General features: G+C 38.4%; 1 pseudogene; it reads left to right on the top strand.

Annotated features, from left to right (window-relative positions):
- Positions 1 to 533: 533 nt before the first annotated feature.
- LOC115662541 (ATP-dependent DNA helicase Q-like 1) lies at positions 534 to 15,172 on the top strand (annotated as a pseudogene).
- Positions 15,173 to 15,544: the final 372 nt, after the last annotated feature.

Genomic DNA, 15,544 nt, shown 5'->3' with positions numbered 1-15,544 from the left:
CGTTAGACTTTGGAAAGACACCAGCAAGCAAGCAAAAAGGAAAGGGAATAGCAACTTTTCTCCCCATTCAAACAGGCTTAACCCACAGGCTGACACGTGGCGGTCGGACACGGCACTTTGCTTCTCTGAGGAAAAAAAAAGGACCGAAAATAAAAAATAAAAAATAAAAAACCTTTTTTTAACAGCATGATCGCTGTCTCTTCCTCTCAGATTTTAATGCAGTCAATCTCTCTCCCTCTCTCTCTTCTTCATTTGGGCACAAATTTCCATTTCACTTTTTATTTTTTATTTTTTATTTTTTTCGCCATTTCTAAACTCTCGAGCTCCTCGCATCCTCTCTCCTCTCCTCTTCTTCTTCTTCTTCTTCCTCCTCCTCCTCATCGTCTTCATCTCGCCAGATCTCTCTCTCTCATCGGCGTCAAGTTCGCCGAGCGATTGCATAGCCTGGAGATGGGCGACTCTCGCCTTTTTCCTTGTTTCCACGCACGCCTAGCCTGCGATGCCGGCTCAGATCCCTAGTGTCGATAACCTCGATGCGTGACGCAGTGTCCCTCGTTGCAATCTATTACCGCGTTCAGCGGGAGGTAAGTGCGAATCTTGAGTAGCTCGCGTGAAAAATTCGTGATTTTGTTTTTGCTTGTGCGCGCGCTACTGTTCTGTTCGTGCGTGAATCTCGAGCGAGCGCGCCCCTCTCTCTCTCTCTCTCGAGGGAGACTGTGGATCGATTCGATTCCGGCTCGGGCATCACCGATCGATCGACCGGATCGCTTGAGCAGGTTGAAATTCCATGGAGGAGGAGAGGGGGGCTCGGAGGTAGAGAAAATTTGTCTGATCTATTGATGACAATGGCCATGGAAAAATAGTCTTGCCTTTTGGATTTGAATGGGAACGGAGCTGATTAAATTTTAGTTCATGGAGCTGTGATTGAAATTGTTTGTAGATGATCGACATTTTTCGATCTGTTTCGGGGTCGATTTGGTTGTGTTTAGGACTTTGTTTCGGCCAAAATGTTTGCTTTAAGCCTCCGTTTTGGGGTTCTTTAGCCACACCTAATTTCCTCACCTCGTCTATTTCGATTCCTCTTCGTCGTGCGATTCAACGTACGGCAACGTATGCTACCGAAGTTACGTAATCTAAAAATGCCGTGCTCGGGTGTTAAACAAACCGAAAGGCTTTCCATAGTTCAATTTTGATTTAGAGTACAGTTTTCGTATTTCTAGTATTGTCCCATCGAGCTTGGAGTCAAAAAATCCATTTTCATCTTTGCCTGATAAGGTCCGTCGAATTTTCATCTTTATTTGAATTCATAAAATCCATTTTCTTCTCCCCTGCTTGCTCTGCTTATGCTGATCGTGAATTTTTTTTTTGGAGATTTACAATAGATCCATCATTTTTGTGGGTCTAGATTCAACTTAGCACATATATTAGATTTACAGAATAATTCCTCCGTATTACGAGAGTGCTATTAAAAGGAGTAACATATAAAACCAGTAAGATTTTTGCCTTCTTCTTAGGATTAAACTTGTCATTTTCTGGCTTAACAAATAATGGACCTTTAGACTGATCTGGAAAAATCTGATTTTGCCGGCTTTTATTGGATAGAAACCACAGGAATTAAAGGTAACTTGGTGCTCTCTAAGCGTATTCCAGAGCAATAGTAAGATAAATGGAATACCGTTGGATCTTTGACTCTTCCCTTTTTCATCCGTTGACTGAGATGAGACATCAATGGCACAAAATGGTAAAGAACAAAAAGGAATAAATTCATTCACATCCATCATCTTAGTACCACCAAATTTAAGACTTCGAAACGAGGTTATAAATCTTGGGTTCTGCTGCGCAATAAACAAAAGCAAAGGATCAACGCATGAAGAGAAACAAAGAAGATTGTTTACCTTCACCAGCCAAAAGATTGCAAGGTCAACAGCAAATGCAGGAAAGAAATCCAGAAGAAAACCATACGAAACCGTCTATTATTTACAAGCATATACCATCCTGGAAACAATGTGCGTGCCATTAACGGGAAGAGGTGAAAGATTGTCTTCAATACAAAATAACTGTAGTCATACGTCATCTTTTAACATGTAAAAACAGCGGTTTCATTCGGCATTGGAGAGTTGCAAGCCAATGAAGCCATTTAGAGGATCACAACCTTCAGCCGCTAATCATATGTGAAAGACAGCCAAATGTCATGAGAATCAGCGACAGCTGTCACATTAGGTAGTACTAACATTTCAGCCTTCTCATTGTTTAAATGAAGAGTTTGGAGAATTATATTGAAACTAGAGAAAGCAGTGTACGATGATATACTCTTCAGTCAATCATCATATGTGTCGAGGATAACCATTTAAGGCTTCGTTGCCTTCAAAATCAGATCACCAACTTTTGCATCTTCAAGCTCACTTTGAATGGTAGTTGCAGATCACTTCTTTTAGGAACACTATTGGGGAAATCGAACAAGTGAAGATCCAAAGCATCAAGCATTCCCCCGTGGCAATATTCAGCAATCCGGTCATCCGATTTGGGCAAATTAGGCGACGTTGGAAAGCTCTTACAATGCACAACCCAAATATACATATCAATCATAATCTTCGCAGGGTTAACTTTATATCAAAATCTAGTCGAAACTTGGTAAAAAAAAATAGGTGTCTTCATGGTCTACAATCGTCAAAGAAGTAATAAATTTGATTCACGTCCAATAAGTGTTTGGATTGAGGGAAGGGTAAGAGTGACTTACCTTGTTTAAGCGCTAAATAATCCACATGGGCCAACCATATATTTCCTTGGCCCCCGCACTTTGAGAATTAAGGGAAAAATTAAACCACCTCATGGCATCTTATTCTATAAAATTGGATCAAGCGTTGAATGGATTTCCGAGTTCATTGTTATTTTAAACATGATAAAAAATGTTTAGATTGGTGAATTTTTTTTAATATATCGCATATCCGCATGTTGGATTATGATATATTGATATTGGATTAGCACTCATGGTCAAACTATACATTGAGATATGATATATGTTCACCGACGATTCTTATTTGGGGCTTAATCACAGCCGATGTGATTTATGAGGCTTAACCACAGCCAATATAGTATCCGGGGTCTTGTCACGTGACGATGAATGACTGAGATTGGGCATCGGGGCATGCCAGGGATGACACGACTTGGGCATTGTTGGTCCGGGCCCAGTTTTTTAAAAAAAAATTTCAATAAAAAAATAATTTTTTGTTCAAATATTAGAAATAATGAGAGATTAATTGAGGAAAATTAATACAAACACATATGTTGTTAAACCAAACTAAAACACAAGTATATCTTCAAATAATTTGAAAAAAAAATTACACTTAGCGGTGCTCTAATTAATGGTTCCACTCAAACATTCATGTTCCTCACCATGATTCAGATAATACAGTGTCATTGTTGTTCTTGTGTCCATGTTGGGTACATTCCTCTGGAGTTAATTCTTGTAGAAACTAATTACACCCTACACGGTAACCATTTCTAAATTTTATGCAAACAAGTTGGATCTATTTGACTTCCAAAAGTTGGCTAATAATGAACATAAACTTTGAAGGTACTGTATACGCCAGTGGAATGAGTAAGTCACAAGCCATAATAGAAAGAATCAGAAAGTGGTGGCTCACCTCTTCCACCATTTCAAGTCCTCGAGGTTATTTTAGTCAAATCTATCATTTTGCTTGGAGTAGTCTATTCCCAAGAACATCTCCAACTCACTGGTAGACGATGAAGATGAAGACTTAGCGTGCTGTGGGGTGTTTTTCTCCTTATGAAGCAAAGACCATATAGGTTGTGGGCACTACTCAATGAGGCCATGTTCTTTGTCCATGGGATGAAAATTGTTGTATTATATCGACCGGCATTTGCCACATACATATTTGAGAGCCAACTCACCGTTATCGCTAGTATGTATTTCACTTGGAACTCCTAACTCAGTCCCGAATATTTGTACTATGGAACAAGAAACGTTTCGAGCCCCTCCAACTTGAACCTCGGATCCAAGACCAAGACGGGATGTTGTTGTAATATTTGAGGAATTTCGCCTTTATGGCTACTACTATTTCGTTGAAGAAGGGATCACCCTTCTTGTTCGCCGATTCAATTGACATTAGGTATAGAAATGGAAGGACTCGATTGCTTGACCGCTAATTCAAATCTTTGGATTTCAGTCTCAATAAATTCTCAGTTTTTCATGTGGTTTGCAAGTTCATTCTCGCATTCCAAGGTCCAAGACAGAGTATCAACGGAACAAATCCACCTTGGTGTAGAACAAGAGCTTGAATTATCATATCAAAAAATCGGTATGTGATTGTTTCAATAATGATTTCTGCTATTAGTCAATTTGACGCATATAAAACTAGTCAAAGATTTCTAAATAGCGAGGAAGCCCCCTAAAATCACTAAATCTGGGCAGAACAAGAAAGCTTCTGGGCGGAGTAAGCATTATACTTGTACCCTGGCACAAGATCATAAGCAGCTAAATGGAAGATGAAAATCCCAAAACTACGGAGATGGAATCTGTAAATCTATACAATTTATAAAAGGAAAAATTCTTCTTTCATGTTTTTTCTAATCAAATTCCTGCGCTTTTAATATTTTTAATTAAGTCCTTCTACCTTCACAATTTTTTTGATAAAATCCGTGCGAATATAAATCCGCCCAAATGTAGTTAACGTGGCAAGTTGGGATGACATCAAAGGACAATGTGGATGCCCACATGAACAGCACCCTGGAAAAATTTAGTCAATGTGAACGATGTTAATATATGATGTGGATTAACAACATGGATGCCCACGTGGACATCCATGTTGGAAAACTTTTATCCATGTTTCACTCAACGGTCACATAAGTTGAATTGTGTCAGATTTATTGTTGAAAGGACTTGGTTAAAAATTTATGAAAGTCAAGGAATTTGATTAGACAAATTAAAAATTATTGTCGAACAGATTTATTGTTGCAAAGCGTGATAGGTCGGTAATCGCTCAATGGACCCATTATAAGAGATATCCAACGCCTCTAAGAACTCCGCCCTATCAAGACCTTGAATGTCGACTAGATTGTTACAATAGTTAGCCTTTCAATGGACTTGCTGCAATATATAGCTATTTCCTTTGGTGGAGAGGCGCGACAGAAATCCGAGACATTCATCTAAGGAGATTGCCAAGAGAGAGCCCAAGTTTGAGTCCGTCAACATATCCAATTAAACTCATTTTAAATTAAAAGGTTAAGCCAATGTGTTATGGGTCAATTATGATACATTAACTACTCCACACCATACCAATTCTCTAATGTATGACTTTTCTAATACAACTACGTGTGCATCTTAACATCCTCCTAGAACTTGAAAATTATTATGGCCCTGAATTTTAACTAGATTATAGTAATACAAGTGTAATTGTTTCAGATGCGAAATGTCCTCTTTTTTTAATATAACCGTAGTGTTCCATTGAAAACTCTTGCAAGTACTTCAATCAGTCTAGCTAAGGCAATATCAGCTTACGACAGGAGGCAACACAAAGTTTCAAGGGTCTTGAGGGAAGCTCTAGGGTCTGCTCAAGTAGATAGCATTCATAAAGATCAAGTTCTTCTAGATAGATTAGGTAAGAAAGTTGTGATAACCTGGGACTCTAACAAAAGACCGTCAAATATGTTAAGTCGGAAGAAAGCTTTGGCAGTGATCGGAGATCATATCAGCCCATAGGCTAAGGTGTTGGAGAGAAGAAAGATTTCGATTTTGCTTTCTGGCAAGTCAAATATTGGTGCACTAATGAATTGGAGAATCTCAAGCAAAGACAAGTCACCATCTCACTTGGAACTTCCTCTTTCAGTCTATAGCAGAATCCAAGACTTGGCGTTCGCAATTCTTACAACCCTACAATAGCAATAAGTAACTTTTCATTCTTAGAATGACTAATGTCCAGATGTTACAAGTTTTGTAAATCCCCAATTGAACTATAAAATTCTCTCAATGACCAACACCCCCTGGCACTAAGTTTCTCCAGCTTCCTTGGAGAATCAGTTGAATGAGAATCTTTGTAATACTAGCAAAATCTAAAATAAGTTCTTTTAGTTCTTCTAATTCGCCCACTTCTCCTAGTAGCTCCTTGAGACTAACACAAGAACTCAAGCCCAAGGAAATGCGGCTCTTGACTTTACCAACAGAAGGGTGGACTTGCATTAGCCCATGACATTTTTTCAAGCTGAGAGTCTCCAATTCTGTGATAGCCGAGAAATCCTGACTACATTTTGCATAATGGCAAAATGCAAGGTCGAGAACTTTTAGCTGCTTTGCCACCTATACAGAGAAGCAAAACTGTCAAGAGAGGCTAATCAAGTTGTGGATTGGGTAGTGAAAGCCCATAGATCTAAGCATCTCCCTTGTTATTGGGTTTATAACCCTCTTTTAGTTTTATTGGACCTCTTAGTATTAGAAGCCCATGTTGCTTGTTCATCTTGTGCTACTTAAGAAATGGAAAAGCTTCTGTTTCGAACAAAACAAAAACAAGAAAAAAAATATTCGCAGAGGATGTCTTTTTTCCATCTTACCAATTGAACTCCATCCTCTCCAATGCTTTGTTACCTGGTGGCATGACAACTGCAGCATGACTAATTTCGGTAAATGCAAATTAGTTGCCGAAAAAGATAGATTGGGTTTAATGTCAAATCATTGAAGCCATCTTAATTCATAAAACAGTTCGTAAGTCGCCACTTAAAACAGCCCACCTCAATTGAAGCACAATTTTCAAAAATGATAGGCATCAAAATATTAGCCCATGTGATTGCATCAAGAAGCTGTGAACCAAACCCTTCACGGACATGGAGGCTGTTATCATCCCTGAACACAAACATTGGTACCGTTCCTTCATTTATGTGATTGTTGTAGCATCTAAAGCTCAAGAATACATCATAGCGATCACTTCCCACTCTTGTTGGTGTTGGAGAGATGAACGTAGATGGAGACGCTTCGTCATTGCTCTTATTTTCTGCATGTGTATATCTTCAACTCTTTTTCCTCTTCTTTAGAAGATATAAGGGAACACCAAAAAAACAATTGGTGCAACAAGCACCGCGAAAGAACGCCCCAAAATGAACTGATGCTTTCCATTATTTGCGTTGCTCTGGCTCTTGCCTTTATCCATGGAAAGTCTGATAGCAAAGAGAAAAATGAAATGCCTTCCTGTAGCACAAAAAGATAGATTAATATATGAATTGGACTTATGCATTAACTTGAAAAGATCAACACCACACGCTCAGAGTAAAGTGCACAACTTCAAAAAACGAAACCCGATGAAGTTTCGCTTTCTCTACTCGAGCTCAGCTCGATAGCAAAAGTAGTTCAATAGCAAAAGTTGAAATACTCAGGCTCAAGTTGACACGATCCTCACATAGCTAGACCCAAGCCCAACCTCTTCTAAGTGAAAAGGAACGGATTTCTCAAGAAACGATATCCTAAAACATAAGGGCCCCCCAGAATTGGCTGTTATGCAGGGAGCAGCTAATTTGGCAATAAAATCACGTAAGTTGATGATCCAGCGGTTACTTCATGCGAAGAATCACAAATGCTAAGCATACACCACGATTGTACAGAGAGAAGAAGGCAAAGAAAGAAAGAAAGTTAAGACATACAATTTTGATTAGAACAACTTCCTCCATATTCTTCGCAACTCAAAACAACCTAAAGGTCGGCGAGAGGCAGTTGACCGATCAACAACGACCAGGTGAGAAGGGAAAACAGGCCGAGTCTGTCCAATTGTTCATGATTTTCTTTATTAGTAATTTTCCTCACTAATAGTAATTTATCGGTTCCATATCATTTTATAATTTTTTTTTCACAGGATGTAATTTGCCTTTTGTTGCCGTATTCCCTGAATCCTATGATTTGTAAAATTTCACAAAAAATAGTAATCTACCTAATGAATATCTTCTTTCTGTTGTTAGTAAATTACCTAATGAATCTTAACTTTCTTTTGGCGCATAATTATCCTGCTAATAGTAATTTATTTGTAATTTATCCTTACATGACTTTTTTAAGAGGGTTTAAATTTTCTTTGGAGGTTGTAAATTTTCTAGGGCCCGTGGTTCATAATATTCCATAAATATAGTAACTTATTCAGTTAATAGTAAATTTCTTTTGTGTATGTTTAGTAAAATATTTAATTGATTGTAATTTTCTTTTACACTTTGTAAAGGTTTGAGCCCTACATGTTAGTAATTTTCCTTGCACATCGCAATTTTTCTCAATCCATAAAGTTGATCAGTTTTGTGTCCGTAACTTTTCTTTAACGTCCGAAAGTTATGACAAAAATCAGTTCTACAAAACAAATTTGATGGACCACATTTTTTATCCTTTTAATCCGACGGTCCACGTTGAATGTGGGACCAATCCTGTAAAAGATAACTTTGACTTATGTGAATTCCCGTTACTATTATGAAGTTTTGGGCACAATAAAGGAGTTTTATTTATTTATTTTTTGGCCAAACAGTAAAGTAGTGTTGGAGACGCTATTTTTTAAAAAAATTTGAAGTTCATTCCATCGTAATATATATATTAATAAAAATTGTTACTTTGTCATTATTTTCTTTTGCTGATACACAACAACAGATAAAAGAAATTTGAGATGCTTCTCGTAGATCTATATATTCAGTACGACACGCAAGTCTTAGGTATGCAAAGGAGCCTTTTGCACATATTCCTATCTATTTCAACCCAATAATCTTATTGTCCAAAAAAACCAATAACCATTTTTTAAGAAATTTTTTTTGCTAAAATGTGGTCTCCAGTTTTCTTAAAATACTCGATGGATCTCACTGGATGATGCAGTTCTCACTTCACGCGCGTCGAATAATTATCAAACCATATCAATCAATAATATTTTTTTTTTTTGCGAATTTTGTGATTCTCATCTAGCCTTTTTAATGATCTTTTTAAAACTTCAAGTAACTATTTATGTAAATATCTACGTGTAGAATCATACGTAATATTTAATTATTTTTTTTGAAAACTCCAAGTAACTATTTTCTTTTTCCAATGTTAAATAGAGGCACAATTGATGGATAATTTTTTTTCATTATTTCTTCCCACCGAACGAGCCTACCCTTGCCAAACGAAACCAAGAAAACTAACGAGGGGGGCCAAAATAGGAATTAAAACAAACTCCGGGAGCGAAAACGGAATTTGTCAAAAGAAACAAAAAGGGTAAATGGCTCCAATCTCTCTCTGCTCTCTCACTCGGGCATATAAAAGGGCAAGGGAAAAGCAATCAATCCCGCCATCGCTGGCTAGGTTTTTCGAAAGAGAGCACTTCGAGCGCGCCCGCTCTCGCGAGAGAGGCTAGCGATCGATTCCATTCCATTCCGACTTGCGCATCATCGATCGATCGATCGAATCGCGTCGAACACAGGTTGAGAGATTCCATGGAGGATCGGGGGGTTGGAAGAGGTGGAGAAAGCTCGGTTGCTGAGCTTGGCTCTCGAGTTCGGCTTCGACCATCAGTCCGCCACCAAGTGCTTGGGCCGTCTCGTTTCCCTCTACGGTAACTCGGATCATTGTTCCTTGTCGCGCGCTTTTTTTTTTTTTTTTGGTGCTAGTCAGCGTTGCAGGTATTACGCAGGTGTTTCTCGTCCACTACGATGATGGCTCTGGAATAGTCTGCTTTAGGTTTGAATAGATCGGAGCTGGCTTGGCGAAGTAGTCTTGCTGACGAGCGAAATGTCTGGCACGGTTCCAGTTTGATGTGTTGAGGCTACTTTGGATGGTGGTTTTTCTTGGTTATTGGCCGAATTGGGTGGTATCTGGTGATTAGGGAACAACGTAATTGCTTGTGTTGCGTGGATAACTTTTGAATTGATTGATTGTGCATTCCTAAATAAGGAGATTTATTGTGGTTAGCCAGTGTTCTGGTGATGGCTGCGAAATGGTCTACTTTGGATTTGAATGGACCGGAGCTGGTTAAATTTTGTTCATTGAGCGTTAGTCTCATTGGCATTTCTTTGTGCGTTTGGCAGAGTAGTCCTATTGACTTGCAAAATAATCTCTTTCTTCATTTGGCTTTTTTTTTTAAGGCGACGAAGGTCGAGAGTTTATCACTGTGGAACACTGTGGCGATGACTTTCTAGCAGAACTTGCCAAAACTATGCAAGATACTGAGGATTGGGATGATTTGCAACCTGCGGAATCAGAAGCTTGTGGAGTTTTGGCTGATATGTTTGGCCAAGATATCCCTAATGACGGCAAATTTAATGTTGTGCACGATGTTAATATTATAGAAGATTCTCCACAACCTGAGAAAAATCATACTTTTCTTGAGGTGGATTCCTCTACTGACAGTGAAGACGAAGACAATATATTTGGCAGTAAAATGGGTAGGAAATTCACATGCTATATTCCTGACCAAAGCAGTACCGCGAACAATTCGTCCACTCAACTTCTGGCCAGATGATCTTTGCAATCCATGGTATGCTTCTCCCATGGACATAGACAATACTGCCAAACCACTTAAATCAGCGTGTCACTGTTCTTTTCTCTTATAATTTAGTCTCTCCTTGATTGATTCCAATTTGCTTGTGATTCTGCACACAGCAAAGGACCTACACAATGTACATGCACAAAAGCATTTAGTAAATTGCTTATGAGGCCTCATCCAATCAAATAACCAATAGACACTCCTAAATTTTGCCAATTACTTCCACGGTCTTCAAGATCCAAAATGACCTATTAGAACTCTTTGGCCAATAAAAAGGTTGATTTTAGTTTTGGACAATGTACAAATACCTATATTTCTCAAATACTTTGAGAGTATAGAAGATCATCAAAGTGTGGAACTTAGCAATCCAGTCTCTTTGATGGGAATGTTTTGCGTAAATGAAGGCTTGTGCTTTCTTTGTGCAAATTTTTCATTTTCCATGACAATTCATGTCAGAAACTATTACAGTGCTGAAGAGGCTTATTTCTGTTGAAGGACTGTAAGAGCACTGTCACTCAAGGTTCAATATCGTCAGTTTCAAATAAAAGACATTGCTCTCGGATTTCGACATCCAAACAAGGGACTCTAAGTTATGAGGAATTGCAAGCCTTGGATGACATAGAATTGGCAAATGTTGTAATATTCAGAAACAAGGCATTTCGACCACTGCAGCATCAGGCTTGTAAAGCTTCTGTAGCCAAGCGAGATTGCTTCATTCTCATGCCCACTGGAGGTAATAAAAGTTTATGTTACCAGGTTAGTGAATGCTTACATTATTTCATTTGTGTAATGATCGTATGTAGAAGTATGTGTGGAGACAATGTTTAGAGCACAACCCCTGTGCAATTTGCTCAATGGTTCCACCAATTAAATACTAGACGGGTAGACCTGTATATCGATATTTAAGCTAAAAAAATGATCTTGTAATCTGCTTTGTTAGCACTGATGAGAAGCTTGTGCTTAAACTTAAGGAAGAAAATGTTTTCCAAATGCAAATTAAGCGATAGGAAGTGATTCAGGTGCATAACCATGGGTTTCGATATATGGGATCAGACTAAGTTGGAAAAGAAAGGAATATAGGACATTCTCGTTCTGCCTTTGCACATCTCTATCTATTCTGTAATTTCTAGAATTTGACGTTTGCGCTATGCTTCTAGGACCTTCTACTTACCGGAAAATTTATCTTGTTTTTGCATGTAAGAAGTGTTGTCGGTCACAGTTCAGGTCCAATTCAAAAGGGTTATTAAGACAAAGAGGAAAAAGTTTTCAAATTACTTGCACCAAATACAGATCATGGATGTCTATATTTCCTATGCAAGTATGTGCTATGTCATCTTCTCAACTAGGTGTGATCATTTCCCAATAATTGGTTTGAAATTGATGTCCTTTCATATAAATCTGAATTGATCTACTGAATCACAAGGAAGATATTAATCTGAATTAATTAATTTGAATTATCCTGAAGTGCTTTCTATTCAGTCTTGAAGTAGTTGATATATGTATCTGGCTGAAGTAATTATAAGACAAATAGTGACAACTGGTGCTTTCTGATCAGCTGAAGGTGAATAAAAGAATAATTCCCTCATCCCTTCCTTTCTTCATGTTCTCTTCTGATGTTTTTACCCTTCGTTTCAGCTGCCGGCGACTCTTAAACCAGGTGTCACATTTGTTATATCTCCCTTGCTATCTCTCATCCAGGATCAAATAATTACTCTAAACCTCAAGTACGGAATACCGTCTACTTTCTTGAACTCTTAGCAAACTGCTGCCCAAGCAGCGGCTGCCCTCCAAGAACTAAGGCAAGGTTTAGCTCTCTCTCTCTCTCTCTCTCTCTCTCTCTCTCTCTCTCTCTCTCTCTCTCTCTCTCTCTCTCTCTCTCTCTCTCTGTGTTCCTAGAGAAGTACATCATACCATATAATCTTTATCCCGCCATAAAATGGCTATGCTCAAAATGTTGCGATGGATACACATGTTTTATGTAGTTAATGAAAAGATTCATGCCTAAGATGTTTGTCATAGAAATAAATTTTAGGATCTTAGTGTTCCTAGAGAAGTAAACATACCATACAATCTTTATCCTGCCATAAAATGTTGGGCTATGCTCCATATGTTGAAATGGGGTTTCTATTGGACTTCTAAAACTTTTTTTTACTGAGTGTTGTGATTGTCAAGTCATTAATCTCCACTGCTTTGCCTATCTTTTCAGGAAAGATAAACCATCGTGCAAGCTATTGTATTTAACTCCTGAAAGGAGTGTGGGAAACCCATCATTTCTCGAGATATTGAAATGCTTGCATAGAAAGGTACTATTTCTGATTCACAGTAACTTTTTCTGAAAGTTTCTTTTTAACTTTTTGATAGTCATCCATCACGCATTGCAGGCACCACTTGCTGGTTTTGTTGTTGACAAGGCACATTTTGTGAGGTATGCTCTTTGGCATCCTTGTATCTGAAGCAAAGGTCATGCTAGAGTTACTTCAAAAGGAATAAGTTTTTATGATGTTGCCACTGCAAAACTACTGTCCTTGTTCTAGATAAAGAAAAGTAAGTTAACTTTTGTATATGCTCTCTCTAACTCTTTTTTTTTAACGTTTTCGCATTTTCTGTGTTTCTAGCCTTTCTGTGAAGTTCTAGTATAACAGAATGCAATGTTAAAATAACTAATTCTGGAAATGATCCAGTTCCTTCTTTTGAGAAAAGTCAGTGGCACATCGTTAATCATATTAGGCAAAAGGAAGACAACTAAAATAACCTCCAACGGAAATTAGTTTTGGAAGTAATTTGAAGTGTCCATGTTTGGCATGATAGTCAGGTCTTTTAAGCTGGTTCTTGTGTCTGTATCTATTCTTTTAGCCGTTATACTATATATTAACATCTTGAGATATAAGGCAAAAGTTCGCCCATGTGATCATTGATTGTGTTTCTTATGAGGTCTTTATTGGATTTGCACTGCCAGTGCCATCTCATGAAAGGAACGTACTGCTGGTTTGAGCATTTCTCATATATTTGAATGATTGTAAACTTGTAAAGCTTATTGACTGCTACTTTCTTGGTTGTCATTATTGTAGTCAATGGGGACATGATTTTCGTCCAGATTATAGGGGACTGGGATGTCTCAAGCAAAATTTTCCATATGTCCCAGGGATGGCCTTAACTACAACTGCCACTCTGCCAATTCGTGAGGTACGGGGACTGATTGAAATGTGCATCCATTGCAGGATATCCTAAAAGCTCTTAGGATCCCCCATACTCTCGTTCTTGAGACAAGCTTTGACAGACCAAACCTAAAGTATGAGGTCATAGCTTGAAGCAGCTTGGAGAGCTGCTAAAGAATCGTTTTGCTAATTTCTGTGGCATAGTATATTGCCTCTCGAAGAGTGAATGTGTTGAAGTTGCAAAATACTTGAACGATAAGTGCGGTATAAAGACGGTGTACTATCATGCTGGATTAGCAGCCTGTCAAAGAGTAGCTGTTCAAAAGAAATGGCATACTGGAGAGGTCCAGGTTGTATGTGCTACCATTGCTTTTGGGATGGGAATAGACAAACTAGATGTGGTAAGTTGATATGGACTCTTGGACTTTGCCTATTTTTAGTTTTGGAATCAAGTTGACGTGTTGACAAATAATCAACTAATCCACTTTTCTTCTAATGTTTAAGTTTCACTAATTGGTTTCTTAGTGTGCTTGGAAGTAAACTTTGCTGGTTCCATGGTCCACTGGCCTGCTAAATTATCAATCTTGGCTATTGATTGCAGGAACTAGCGAATTATGTATTTTTTCAAGTCAAATTCTTTCTTCCATGCATGGAACTTGGGTGTGCTGAAATTAAGTTAGACTAGGATAAAGGTCTTTTCTTTACTGTCAAAGTGGCAAATGACTTTGATCTAACTTGACCTTCAGTTATAATGTTTTTGTCACATTTGAACTTGTTTTTATTGGTTGAGTAATTATTTTTTTATGGCATGTGGTCAGCGTTTTGTCATCCACAACACAATGTCCAAGTCAATCGAAAGCTATTACCAAGAATCAGGGAGGGCAGGAAGAGATAATATATCGGCAGTGTGCATTGCTCTATATGCCAAAAAGGATTTCAGCCGGGTTGTGTGCATGTTAAGGAGTGGTCAAGGATGTAAAACTGCTATATTTAATGGCTCAAGCAAGGAAAATGCAGCAATATTGTGAACTCAAGGTAATCCATTTTGTGTTCTCAACTTCTCTTTAATGATCTCAACTAAGTGATGCTTCTATTTTGTGTTTCCACTTCCCCCTTTGTTCTATTGACTGTTGTTAGTGTTAGTCCGGCATTAAATAGTCTGGGTGCTGGATCATTAGATGGGTCTGTTGGCAACATATGTAAATCATGATGGAACCTTTGGGCGAAACTCATCTTCCATGTACCTGAATGGAGCAAAGTCTATAGATAAACATGTGTTAACTCTCTAATTTGCGAAATTTTCAAGATGAGTGTCGGCGGCAAACCTTACTTGCACACTTCGGGGAGTCTTTGGATCGGAAAGACTGTAAATACGGTTCTAACCCTTGCAACAATTGTCTCAAAGCCTCTTCATAAAGGTAAACCTTTCAGGTGTCAACTCTCTTGATGGGCGATGGGTACCGACTTACGCATGTTCTTGAGCCACACAGTTCTTCTGGTTCCATCATCCGCAATTATTGGAAGACCACATGGTAATGGAGGGGCAAAGGTCCTTAACTAAGGATACAGAATTCTTCGGTTGTGCTGGTCTTGTCATCTCATATTTGTCGTTTCCTTTCATCTGTTGCCATGTTCTGTCTGGAACTAATTATTTTTGTGAGGGGAACGAAAATGTGGCTTATATGAGTTTCCTTTCATCTGTTGCCATGTTCTGTCTGGAACTAATTATTTTTGTGAGGGGAACGAAAATGTGGCTTGACATATAAGCCGAAGAGGCATATGGGAACACACCGTCCGGTCTTGACAGAGGAAGAAAAAGTTACTTGTTTCAGTTCAGCGAAGATTAACAATGAAATCCTATTATACAAGCACACGTTGCCTTTCTTCTTTCCCATTTTGAATTAGTGA

The sequence above is a fragment of the Syzygium oleosum genome, unplaced genomic scaffold, assembly GCF_021117445.2.
Source record: "Syzygium oleosum isolate NSW1041296 unplaced genomic scaffold, Sole_v2.1 Sole_v2.03, whole genome shotgun sequence".
In the NCBI taxonomy this organism is placed as follows: domain Eukaryota; kingdom Viridiplantae; phylum Streptophyta; class Magnoliopsida; order Myrtales; family Myrtaceae; genus Syzygium; species Syzygium oleosum.
This window is presented reverse-complemented; position numbering and strand designations above follow the sequence as displayed.